We start from the raw sequence: 13,402 nt of genomic DNA, 5'->3' as shown, positions 1-13,402 counted from the left end.
GCAAGGGACCTTGATAGGTCATATAGTCCAGTCTCCTGCACTGAGACAGGACTAAGTATTATCTAGACCAGTGTTTTCCAAACTTGGGACACCGCTTGTGTAGGGAAAGCCCCTGGCGGGCCAGGCCAGTTTTGTTTACCTGCCCTGTCTGCAGGTTCGGCTGATCGCGGCTCCCACTGGCTGCGGTTTGCTGCTCCTGGCCAATGGGGGCTGCGGGAAGCGGCACGGGGCAAGGGATGTACTGTCTGCCACATCCAGCAGCTCCCATTGGCCTGGATCAGTGAACTGCGGCCAGTGGGAGCCACAATTGGCTGAACCTGCAGACGGAGCAGGTAAGCAAACCTGCTTGGCCCGCCAAAGGCTTTCCCTACACAGGCAGCATCCCAAGTTTGGGAAACACTGATCTAGACCATCCATGAAAGCTGTTTGTCTAACCTGTCCTTAAAAACGTAATATTAATGACATTCCACAATATCTTCCTGTATTTGGTTCCAATGATTAACAATAAGGAAGTTTTGCCTAATGTCTAACCTTTATCTCCTTTGCTGTGGTTTAGGAACATTTCTTCTTGTCCTGTCCTCAGTCGTTAAGAAGTACAATTTATCATGCTCCTCTTTAAAACATACTTGAAGACTGTTATATTCCCCTCTCGGTCTTCTCTTATTCAGATTAAACAAATCTAATATTTTCAATCCTTCCTTTGTTGGTCATGTTTTCTAGACCTCTAATCGTTTTTGTTGCTCTCCTCTGGACTTTCTTCAATTTGTCCACATCTTTCCTGAAGTGTGAGGCCCAGAACTGGACACAGGACTCCAGTTGAGGCCTTATCTGTGCTTACAGCATTCCTGTTATAACATCCCAGAATGATGTTTGCCTTTTTTTGGTGTGTGTGTGGCAAGTGTGACATTGTTGATTCATGTTTAGTTTAGTTTGTGGTCCACAATAACCCCAGATATGGTGACCAGATAGTACATGTGAAAAATTTGGACAGGGTGTGAGGGGTAATAAGCACCTATACAAGACAAAGTCCCAAATATCGGGACTCCCCTATAAAATTAGGACATCTGGTCACCCGACCCCCACATCCTTTTCTGCAGTACTCCTTCCTAGGCATCATTTCCTATTTTATATTGGTGCAATTGATTATTCCTTCCTAAGTATAGTATTTTGTACTTGTCCTTACTGAATATCATCTTATTTATTTCAGACCATTTCTCAAGTTTAAGATCATTTTGAATTCTAATCCTGTCCTCCAAAGCATTTGCAACCCTTCCAAACTTGGCATTATCCACATGATCTATGAGTGTACTCTGTCATTATCCAAATCATTGATGCAGGTATTGAATTAAACTAGACACAATCACCTTGACTGTGAATCATTGATAACTATTCTGAGTACAGTTTTCCAACCAGCTGTGCACCCACATTATTGTAGGTTCATCTAGGCTGTATTTCCCTAGTTTGTTTATGAGAAATTCAAGTGAGACTATAAAAAACCTTTCTAAAGTGGAGATATATCACATATATTGCTTCCCCCCCACCATCCACAAGGCTTGTTACCCTTGTCAAAGAAGGATATTAGGTTGGTTTGACATGATTTGTTCTTGACAAAACCATGTTGACTGTTACTTATCATCTTACCTTCTAGTTGATTACAAATTGATTTATTATTTCCTCCATTATGTTTATGATGGTCCATGCCCCTAGGGTCAGGGCAGCGTGGACTATTGGTCACATTCCATAAAGCAGCCCTTCAGTGCAGGGCAGCATGGTCTAGTGGCCGGAGTCTATGGTGCCACCCTTCGGTGCAGGACAGCGTGGCCTAGCAGCCAGAATCTACAGAGCTGCCCTCTGCTACAGGGCAGTGGGGCCTAATGGCTGGAGTCCATAAAGCAGCCCTTTGGCACAGGGGAGCGAGGCCTAGTGGCCAGAGTCTATAGCGTTGGGGCACCCCTTATGGGGTGGGCACCCCCAGTAGGGGGGCCCGGGCCCACCCAACTCCACCAGACCCCGACCCAGGGCCCTAACAGTGGTGTAGTGGCTTGCCACTGACTCAGCAGGGGAGTCCTACTGAAACCTCCCTGGGTCACTTCCTACCAGAGTCTGTGCTGTGGTTTCCCATGAGATGTCGGGTCCTCTGTGTTCAGCAGAGCCAGTCATCTCCAGGGTTTCCTCCAGTCGCCAGGGTGCAGGCGGGCCATGGATGGCTATTGTTCCCGGCACAGTCAGAGGCTGTGGCTGGCACTCTGCAAGAGCTTCTCAGGCAGGTCCTTCCCCTGCAACGTCTCATCCAGAATGAGCTGTTCTCCCTCCCTTTATACTACTAGAGCACTTGGAGCATGCCCAGTCTTGCCAGGGGGGCGGGACTTCTGCTGTCAATACCTGGGGCTTAACCCTGTCTGGGCTAGTGAGGGGTAAGCGGACCCTGTCACAGGTACCAATAATTCCCTGAGTTGTCCTTATTCCCCTTTCTATAGATAGGCTATGAAATTTGCCCTTTTTCAGTTCTCCTGTCCTCCACAATTTCTCAAAGATAATCAGTAATGGCTCAGAGATCTCTTCAGCCAGGTCATTAAGTATTCTAGGAAGTATTTAATCAGGCCCTGCCGAGTTGAACACATCTAACTTGTCTAAGTAATTCTTAAATTGTTCCTTCCCTATTTCAGCTTCAGATTCTGCCCCTTTTACACTGATGTTCACTGCACTATCATCTGATCACTGCTAAGGTTTTTGATGAAAAATGAAACAAAAAAAAGGCATTTAACACTTTGGCCATTGCTATGTTTTCTGTCATCGTCTTTCTCTCCTCATACTAATGGCCTACCCTGCCCTTGGTCTTCTTCTTGCTTCTAATGTATTGGTAAAATGTTTTCATGTTACCTTTTATGTTCCTAGCTAAATTAATCTCATTTTGTGCCTCGACCTTTCTAATTTTGTCCCTACATGCTACTGGTGGTGGGTTTCTTTATATTCATCCTTCATAATTTGACCTAGTTTCAATTTTTTTGTATAACTCTTTTTTGTATTTCAGGTGGTTGAAGATCTCCTGGTGCAGCCAGGGTGGTCTCTTACCATATAACCTATCTTTCTTACACATTGGGATAGTTTGCTCCTATTCCCTTAATAATATGTCTCTTTAAAAAATGCCAACTCTCCTGAACGTTTTTCTTTACACTTGATTCACACAGGAACTTACTAATTCTCTGAGTTTTCTAAAGTCTGCATCCATGAAGTCCATTGTCTGTATTCTGTGGTTTTCCCTCTTACCATACCTTAGCATCATTAATACTATCATTTCATGATCACTTTCACCCAAGCTGTCTTCCACCTTCAAATTCTCAACCAGTTCCTCTTATTTGTCAGAATCAAATCTAGAAGAACCTCACCCATAGTCACTTTCTCCATCATCTGTAATAAAAAAAGTTATCTTCAATGCATTCCAAGAGCTGGTTTGGATAATCTACCCTGCCGTATCAGCTCTCTGTGCAGGGCCTTCCAGAGGATTCAGGGGGCCTGGGGCAAAGCAATTTCAGGGGCCCCTTCCATAAAAAAATGTTGCAATACTATAGAATACTGTATTCTCGTGGGGGCCCCTGCGGGGCCCTGGGAAAAATAAACATTTAAAAACCTTCAGCTTTTCAGCACAAACCCAGTTTTGAGAAAACTTCTTTACAAGGTATCACCGGTTCTCAGCATCAGCTAGTGCTAAAAGGCACTAAAGCTCATTAAAAGGGTTGGACAAATATTTTCCATCAAAACTTTTTTTGGATCGAAAACTAGGGGGTTTTAAAAAGCAGAAAAAATCATGGACAATGTCTGCTTTCCTTCCAAAAATTTTTTTTAATTGAAAAGCTGAAATTAGTCTGCCAAAACCTGAACATGGTTTGGGGTTTCAGAAGTGTGTGGCCAAATATTTGCTGTTTGCTGTGTTTGATTCTTTAAAGAAACAATAAAAAATTCTGCTTTAAAAAAAATCCAAATTTTTTGAACCACCTCAGCTTGTGACCAAATGCCTGAGCTCATCCAGTCAGAGATTTTTCCAGGTTTCTCATACTCTGTTATCTTTCTTGACTCATATCTGTCTCCATTTAGGTTAGAACATAAGTACATAGGAATGGCCATACTGGGTTAGACCAAAGGTCCATCCAGCCCAGTACCCTGTCTACCGACAGTGGCCAATGCCAAGTGCCCCAGAGGGAATGATCAAGTGATCTCTCTCCTGTCATCCATCTCCATCCTTTGACAAACAGAGGCTAGGGACACCATTCCTTACCTGTCCTGGCTAATAACCATTAATGGACTTAACCTCCATGAATTTATCTGTTTCCTGGAGACTGGCTCCATGGGATCCCTCACAAACTGAAGATGGTTACTGTGGGTTTGTCTTTAGTATAAACTATGTACATACTCCACAAACTGAGCATTTGAGCTTGTTCCAGAATCTGGGATGAGCCTATGTTGTGAAAACTGAAATGCTCAAAATAGCACATGCATGTGAATGGACACAGGGTGCTAAAATTAAATTAACCTAGGGGTTCTCAAACTGGGGGTCGGGACGCCTCATGGGGTCACGAGATTATTACTGGGGGTTGCGAGCTGTCAGCCTCCACCTCAAACCCTGCTTTGCCGCCAGCATTTATAATAGTGTTAAATATATAAAAAAGTGGTTTTAATTTATAAGGGAGGAGTCTCACTCAAAGGTTTGGTATGTGAAAGGGGTCACCAGTAAAAAAGTTTGAGAACCACTGAATTAATCCCTCTGGAGCCTCAGGGAATGCAGGGGTGGGGGGCCTCCCTTGGTAGGGTTGGGAAGGAAGTAGGTGGTGTAGGATATTTTGCTCTTCTCATGTGATCCCTCCCCCATGGCTCTCTTGGCTCTATCACTGTTAATCTAAAGTGGCTAATGAATCTTCCTATGGCACCGAATTAAATGTAGACTATAATTTGGCATTTGAGAAGTGAAAGGGATGGTAGCCCTAAGGGAAAAGATAACAGCTTGGCTCTTTGTGTTAAATAGCTGTCTGCAAATCTCAAACTGCTGAATGAGCTTTACGGTAGGGAAGGCTGTGCCTCCCCAAACAGCCTAGCCCTGCCCCCATCCGACCCCCACCCACTTCCTACCCCCCGACTGCCTCCCTCAGAATCACTGACCCATCCTGCTCCTTGTCCCCTCACTGCCCCCTGGAGACGCCACCCAACCACCACCCTGGGACCCTACCCCCCCAAAAAAAACCCTGCTTCCTGTCCCCAGACTGCCCCGACCGCTATCCAACCCCCGCCGAGTCCTGACAGACCCCCGGAATGCCCACAATCCAACCCCCTGTTCCCTATCCCCTGACTGCCCCCCCCAACCTCTGCCCCCTCCCTGTCCCCTGATTGTCCCCGGGACTCCCTGCCCCTTATCCAACCCCCCTCCGGCCCCCTTACCATGGAACTTACCCCTGCCTCCCCCCTCTCCCGGAGCCTCAATGCTCTGTGTCCAGATGCGGCCCTGGACACCACTGCAGTGGCCTGGCTCCATGGGACCTGAGCTCCCACCGGTCGGCCCGGAGCTCCCAGCCCCGTCCCCTTACCACATGGCTCTGAGCTGGAAGGAGCTCAGTCTCTGCCCGAGCCACGCCGCTTTAGCTCTGTCCAGGGCTGCTCCTGGATGCGGCGTGCTGAGGCACCGGGGTATGGAGGAAGGCGGGAGTGAGGCCGGGGGGGAGCCTCAGACAATTCTCTTAGGGGCCCCTACAGAGCCCGGAGCCTGGGGCAAATTGCCCCACTTCCCCCACCCTTCTGGGCGGCCCTGTGTAGTTAAAATACCCCATCAACACCAAGTCCCGTGCTTTGGATGATTTTGTTAGTTGATTTAAGAAAAGCCTCATGCTCCTCATCTTCCTGGTTAGGTGCTTTACAGTATACCCCTACCATGACATCAATATATTTGCAAATGTAGAAAACATCCAAAAACATGCATAATAAATTGAAATTGGTATTCTATTATTGTTTAATAGTACAATTAAAACTGATTAATCACTACTATATTTTTAATCTCACAATTAAGTGCAATTTTTTTTAAATCATTTGACATCGCAAATTATATTCTCTCATATTCTCTTTTATGGTAGACTAGAGTATGTGGGTGGTTTTTTTTTGGGGGTGGTTGTGAAAACTAAGAGTCAAAATTAGTTTTATTTGTCAGTTACAAGGAGGATAAAATGACACAGTTCATAAAGTATCAGAAAACATGAGACAAGACATAAAGCTATACTATGGATATGGTTTTCTCACAGTACCATTTCTGTTCAGAAATAAGGAAAAGATTCAGTAAAGTCATTGCTGGAGAGCAAAACAAAGACTGCTGAAATCCTCTCCTATTTTATATAATTTTTGTGACTGCTATAAATTTATCATTTGCTTCCTGATTACTCTCTAAAGACAGACACCATGTCCCTTTCACTTGTGAAATACACTCACGCAAGATGAATTACCTTCTTACCACTTCAGTTACATGCCAAGAAGTACTTTATTTTTCCACTAGAAAATAGAAAATAATAAGCTTGTATTTTACTTGCTGGATCCTTCTGCATTTTAATTCTGGACTCTCGGTGAACTTCAGAGGGGCCTTATGATGTTTAGCACAAAAGTGCCTGTGTTCATAGTTTTACTCCCAGCACTGAAAATAGCACGCAGTAAGCAGTGACATACTGTGAGTTTTCAAAACCAAAAGCACAAGTGTCTTTTACTGGCAGGAAGCTGTAACTTCTCAAATTTTCTGAGGAGAAGGCTGAGAAGTTAAAAAAGAACTCCTTCCTTTTCTCCATCAGATGATTAAACTGATTTTATACTACCCATTTCTTTAAGGCTAGGAGGGCCCGGAGGTCTCACAGGTAAGTTTGTTATTTTTTTTCTTCATTATCTGTACCAATCAAATGCAAAATTTTCAACTGGGTGCCTCTAGTATACATTTGAAAGACCTATAAAGGCAAAACCAGAAGCCACTCAAAAACCCTTCAGTAGCAGGGCTCTGCTTCTGTCCTGTTTTCTCAAAACATACTCAAAATCTTGTAATTGTTGGAAGCTTGACTTTATTTACTCTGATTCACCTGATGGAGTCATTTACTACACTTGTTTTGTATACCTCGCATGTTAGAATTCTCCTGCTGATTATCAATCTGTGTTCCTGCAAGGCATCCTCTCCTGACAATTTATGAAAACATCATCTACTCCATAGTCATCCAGGAGATTTTCATTTAATGTGTTCACAATTTTTGTGACCCTATAGAGATGAGAGAAACGCTTCCTGTTGTCTTGCAGAAAGACTTAGACGTGTTATCGGTTCCACAATTCAGCATCCTACTGCAGCAATAAGAAACTTTTTAGTCTTCTATGCTGTACATACACATATCTGATCCTATTTCACTTTATAATCCTCTATCTGACCATCAGAATGCCTTTCAGGCTGTAGAAAGTTATTCCTGTGCTTTTATTAGATCTCACATGTAAAATGGTGCTTGCCAGAAAAATAAGATTTTTCAAACATTAGTGCACTATACCATAAATATATTCTAATTGAGCTTTCCTTTGCAAATCTGCTATTAGCCAGGAGAAGTAAAATTTCCAAGAATATTGGTGGGGTATTTTGTTTTTCTTTCATGTACATTTCCGAGATTAGACTGAACTAAAGAAAACAATCAGAAAAAAAAGAGGCATTTAATAGTTGAAAATACATCATTTCAATGCAAAATGCATATCAGTGTGTTGAACTTTAATCATTGTTCTATGAAACAGTTATGGGTGATTATTTCACTACTGTAATATATGGTAACTTGAAGACAAATTCTGCTCTCATATGCAAAAATTCACTTAGTTTTAGTGAAATCGTTTAAGATGCACACTAGTATAACTAAATACAGAATTCGGTCTGTGGACTCAACCAACTATGATTGCAGAGATGTATTTTAAAAAGTTTGGCATATCTCTGTTGTACATGATTGAACCAGACAGATAATGTGGTGTATGTGTGCCTATAGAGCTCTGTTTTTATTGCCTTTTCTGACATTAATTAATTCATCAGAATTATGACCAACCAATGGACAATATAATCCATGCGTGGAGACATTTTTAATTAAGGGAGGAGTGGATAGAGTTTAATATCACTTGGGGTATCAAAATACTCCGAGGAGAGCCATACATAATAGAATAGGATATAACAAATCAGTACATTTGAATTACTATTAGAACTGCAATTTAAACTATTTTTAGCTATGTCAGATATTCTATGAAATGCTAGTATTGATTTCATATCTACACAGACCAGTGTTTAGAGTTTTCAGAAAGTATCTCACAATAATGACTTCCTATTTCAGTGACTACCACTCAGATCAATAACTTCTCAGTAAATATTAAACAAGATCAATAAATCTCGATATTCACTTATATTCAATAAAAAGTCAATATATGGTATGTTTAATAGTTGGAGCTGGACTGATGCCTATAGTTAAGGTTGCTGATCACTTTTCATTTCAATGCTGTGCTCTCAGTTGCTTGTAACTTTAATAAATTTTAACTATTTGGGCTGACATTTTCCATGTGTAGTCTCTGTCTCAAGTTCAGTTTAACTTTATTTTATTAGGTTTAATCAAAAAATGTTTGGTCATTACTAAGAATGTGATTAGTGCAATATAAGGGGTTTTGCAAACCTCTTTACAGCCTATGTGGTTTGAAGCAGGAATCTGAAATTTACAAGGGGGCAACGCTGAGACTGGAGAGATTCATTCTGTCCCCAAGAAAGACCATGGAGATCTGGCAGGGTTATATGCCACAGAAAATCTCATTTCCACATGTGCAGTAGAGCTTGTTCCAAACCTGTCCCTTCATTTAATAAATGTTGCAACTGCACTGCACCTTGTCCCCAGACTCCACGGAGCCTCCCTTAGTGAATACCTACACTACACAAAGCTAGAGCTCTAGCCAGGAGGGCGATTCAACCAAATATTACCTCCTTCTCCACTTACTGCTATTCCCCCAACACTTTTATCCCAAGAAAATACTCTTTGGCCTAGAAGAAGATGCACTGGACTTGGAGCCAAGACCCCTGGTTACTAGCATTAATCACAACCCTTATTACTGGATAGGGCCTCATGCTTCTACATTAGGAATAAGGCAAACATCATATTCCACATTTTACAGAGAAACTAACTGAGGATTAGAGAGCTTGCAGAAGATCTTGCACTGGGCAGAATTGGAAATGCAACCCAAGTTTCTAATATGGCAGACTTATATGTCATTTCTTTAAACATATTGCCTATAGGAATGAATATGACAAATATATGCAACCAGCTATGGTGTCTTTAAAATGGGGTTACTCCTATATACTTCCTTTGAAAGACACAAATGAATAAGGCCTCAGTAAATGAATGCTTTTTTTTTAATGAAGCTTATAAGACCCATAACTCTCACTCTAAGCTCTAACCACTGCATTACTCTTTAGGCACCAGGACTAGAATCCAGGAATCCAGATTCTCAGCACTGTGCTGGTGTCTAGCGAACAACTGTGTGACCAACTGGCAAAATATGTATCATTGCCCCTTCAAATGACTGATGTACACAGAGCATAACATCCTATTTCTATCAGTTGATTGAGTTATTACCCATTTAGGTCAAGGGGTAAATCAAACCCTGCTAATGAGTCATGTGGGAAGTTGTTACCCAACTGATTTTTTTCTTTTTTTTTTAAATCATGTAAGAAATTTTAAAAATCTGCATTTTTTTGGTTTGTCTTTAAGGATGCAAAATCAAGTTAAGAAATGCCAGAATTAAGGTTGCCCAAACAACCTCAATTCTGTCCCCTTGTGCATTATGATACAATCTCTAATTATTTGCTCACAAACTCTTTTTGCAGAGACAACTTTAATTTTTGCATTTTCTCACTTTTGAATGTTTGACGTTGTAACTTAAAAATGTTTTTGTGTTTGGAGTTTTTTGTTTAGTATGGAATTATTGCATGCTATGAATCAAATCCAATTCCCATTAAAGTCAATAGAAACACAATATTTGACTTTGATGTGAAGAAGCATTGGCCCTATGCATTTATTATTAGGATAATTCAGTTCTAGCAAGGCTAAAATTCCTCTGCTAAATCAACTTTGTTCTATTGTTTCCTCATTCCCTTAAGGAGCAACTCACTCCCTGCTGCTCTGGGTAAATAATATAAGAACATAAGAACAGCCCATCCTGGCTAATAGCTATAGATGGACTTATCCTCCATGAATTTATCTAGTTCTTTTTTAACCCTGTTATAGTCTTGGCCTTTACATCATCATCTAGCAAGGAGTTCCACAGGTTGACTGTGTGCTGTGTGAAAAATTACTTCCTTTTGTTTGTTTTAAACCTGCTGACTATTAATTTCATTTGGTGACCCCTAGTTCTTATGTTATGAGAAGGAGTAATTAACAACACTTCCTTATTTATTTTCTCCATACCAGTCGTGATTTTATAGACCTCTATCATATCCCCCCTTAGTCATCTTTTTTCCAAGCTGAAAAGTCCCAGTCTTATTAATCTCTGCTCGTATGGAAGATGCTCCAAACCCCAGATAATTTTTGTTGCCCTTTTCTGAACCTTTTCCAAGTCCAATATATTTTTTGAGATGGGGTCACCATATCTGCACACAGTATTCAAGATGTGGGCATAAAAGGTATTTATATAGAGGGAATATTATATTTTCTGTCTTATCTATCCCTTTCTTAATAATTCCCAACATTCTGTTCATTTTTTTGACTGCCGCTGCATATTGAGTGGACGTTTTCAGAGAACTATCCATAATGACTCCAAGATCTCTTTCTTGAGTGGTAACAGCTAATTTAGACCCCTCATTTTATATGTATAGTTGGGATTATGTTTTCCAATGTGCATTACTTTGCATTTATCAACACTGAATTTCATCTGCCATTTTGTTGCCCAATCACCCAGTTTTGAGAGATCCTTTTGTAGCTCTTCGCAGTCTGCCTGGGACTTAACTATCTTGAGTAGTTTTGTATCATCTGCAAATTTTGCCACCTCACTGTTTACCTTTTTTTTCCAGAGCATTTATGAATATGTTGAATAGGACTGGTCCCAGTACAGAGCCGTGGGGGCCAACTCTCTCCATTCTGAAAACTGACCATTTATTCCTACCCTTTGTTTACCATCTTTTAACCAGTTACCAATCCATGAGAGGACCTTCCCTCTTATCCCATGACAGTTTACTTTGCTTAAGAGCCTTTGGTGAGGGACCTTGTCAAAGGCTTTCTGAAAATCTAAGTACACTATATTCACTGGATACCCCTTGTCCACATGCTTGTTGACCCCCTCTAGAATTCTAGTAGATTGGTGAGGCATGATTTCTCTTTACAAAAACCATGTTGACTATTCCCTAACAAATTATGTTCATCTATGTGTGTAACAATTTTGTTCTTTACTATAGTGTCAACCAGTTTGCCTAGTACTGAAGTCAGGTTTACCGGCCTGTAATTGTCTGGGTCACCTCTGGAGCCCTTTTTAAAAACTGGCATCACAATTAGCTATCCTCCAGTCATTTGGTTCAGAAGCTGATTTAAATGATCGGTTACAGGCTACAGTTTGTAGTCCTGCAATTTTATATTTGAGTTCCTTCAGAACGCTTGAATGAATACCATCTGGTCTTGTCAGTAGCATAGCTAGTGGGGTGCAGGGGAAGCAGCTGCTTCCCCTCAGCACATTTTCAAAAAAGCTGCGCCTTAGGCGGGGTTACCATGGCACCAGGGGCGGGGCCCACGCGCCACTCTGAAGCTTGGCCTGCCCGGCTTTCCCCAGCTTGCTGCATACCCTGCCCCCGCTGATCAGCTGTGTCTCCCAGCAGGAGGGAGACAGCTGATTCCGCAGCAGGGAGGAGAGGGGAAGAACTGAGCTCCAGCAAGCTGGGCTCCTGCAGGCAGGCTTTGCTGGCTTCCCCTAGTGTGTTGCATAAACCCTGCCATCTCCCTGCCTCACCGATTAGCTGTCTCTCAGGAGGAGGGAGACAGACAGCTAATTGGTGAGGCAGTGAGGGGAGGGGGAAAGAACTGAGCTCCAGCAAGCTGAGCTCCTGGGGAGGAGGAGAGGCTGGGGCCTTGGGGAAGAAGGGGGTTGGTTGGAGTATGTCCCTATAGGGGGCAGGAGCACCCACCCACCAGCCAACTGTTTATGGGGCTCGTGGGGGCCCAAGAGCCATCAGCTGTTCGGCGGGGGCAGTAGGGTAGCTAGCTAGGGAAGTGCGAGTGCTCACTGTTTAGCTGGATTTTGGCCACCAGCCAATCAGCGAGGTGAACTGCTCCTGGACCAAGGGGCTGAGCAGCTGAGAGGCCCCCACGTCCTTCTTCTACCTGCTTCTTGTGTCACTGTGGCAGGTGTGCTTTCTCTGGCTCTGCAGCAGCAACTCCTAACCTCTCACCCAACTAAAGGCAGCCTGTAGCAGCAGCTGGTAAGTGTATTTCAAAGGGGGTCTTTCTTGTGGTGAGGGCGGCTTGGGGGGGGGATTGGAAACCCTCCGGGTGGCTGTGAGAGCCAGCACCTGGCTGCTGGTGGGATGGCTGTCTGCATGATGGGGGGGCGGGGGGCTCAGCCAGAGGCATCTCCAAAAACATCCTCTGCACCCGGGCTGCTGGACCAGGACAGGCATTGGGGGTGGGGGGAGAGGCACGTCTCCTGAGGGGTGTGGTGTCCCTGCTTGCCCTCCCAGCCCAGGCAGAGACGCCTGCCTCTCAGAGACAGTGGCCATGTAGTGTGCTTGGTTCCCCCTCCCTGGCATCTGGGAGACTGCCTCTTAGAGGGGGAGGGGTGGAAGGGAAGAGGCAGTGGGGAAGGGATAGGGGTGGGGAGGTAGGAGAGGAAAACTGAGACTATCAGGGGAAATCTTCATAGCAGTACAATCTCTGCCTTGGGGGTGTGGATGGAATTGTCTCCCAAGGGAAGGCTGGAACAAACTATCTGCTGTTGTAGTATGTTTAGTTTAGTCCATGAGCTCTGGCAAACACAAGTCCAAGCACCATGTTGTGGGGCAGGGAGCGGTAGCCTGATTTTTCCCTCTCCTATCAGGGGAAACCTGACCACCTAAGGGAAGGGCTTGTGATCATGTTGGGAGGAGGGGGAGGCATTGTTGAGTCCCAGGGTTGAGTAATTCTCTGGTGATGGTGGTCATTAAGTTACTAATTGTCATTCACTTGCTGCACACAATGGCTGGTGATGGTTGATTTCTTGAGAGTTGCTTTCTATAACTTCTCTAATTTCATCCCACTCTCCTGTGAGTACAAATTCTGGTTCTAAGGACCTGGTGCCTGGATCCCATATTGCCTTGCACTGGGATTGGGAATTAGTGCCCTGATATGCAACTCCTCCTATTGTGCCAGTGTAGATCCTG

The 13,402-nt window shown here is 43.4% G+C and overlaps 1 protein-coding gene across 6 annotated transcripts in view; it reads left to right on the top strand.

Annotated features, from left to right (window-relative positions):
- Window positions 1-13,402, top strand: part of CDH19 (cadherin 19) — a 184,057-nt gene that overhangs the window by 61,430 nt on the left and 109,225 nt on the right. For 3 of the 6 annotated variants that reach the window (XM_045006465.1, XM_045006462.1, XM_045006461.1), the window contains exon 1: window positions 6,713-6,875. The exons of 2 other annotated variants lie outside the window; for them this stretch is intronic. The gene's annotated coding sequence lies outside the window, so the exon portion shown is untranslated. Of the gene's footprint in view, window positions 1-6,712; window positions 6,876-13,402 lie in introns of those variants that run through there. One more of the 6 variants, XM_045006471.1, reaches the window with a different exon arrangement.

The sequence above is a fragment of the Mauremys mutica genome, chromosome 2 (genome assembly GCF_020497125.1).
Source record: "Mauremys mutica isolate MM-2020 ecotype Southern chromosome 2, ASM2049712v1, whole genome shotgun sequence".
Taxonomy (NCBI): domain Eukaryota; kingdom Metazoa; phylum Chordata; order Testudines; family Geoemydidae; genus Mauremys; species Mauremys mutica.
This window is presented reverse-complemented; position numbering and strand designations above follow the sequence as displayed.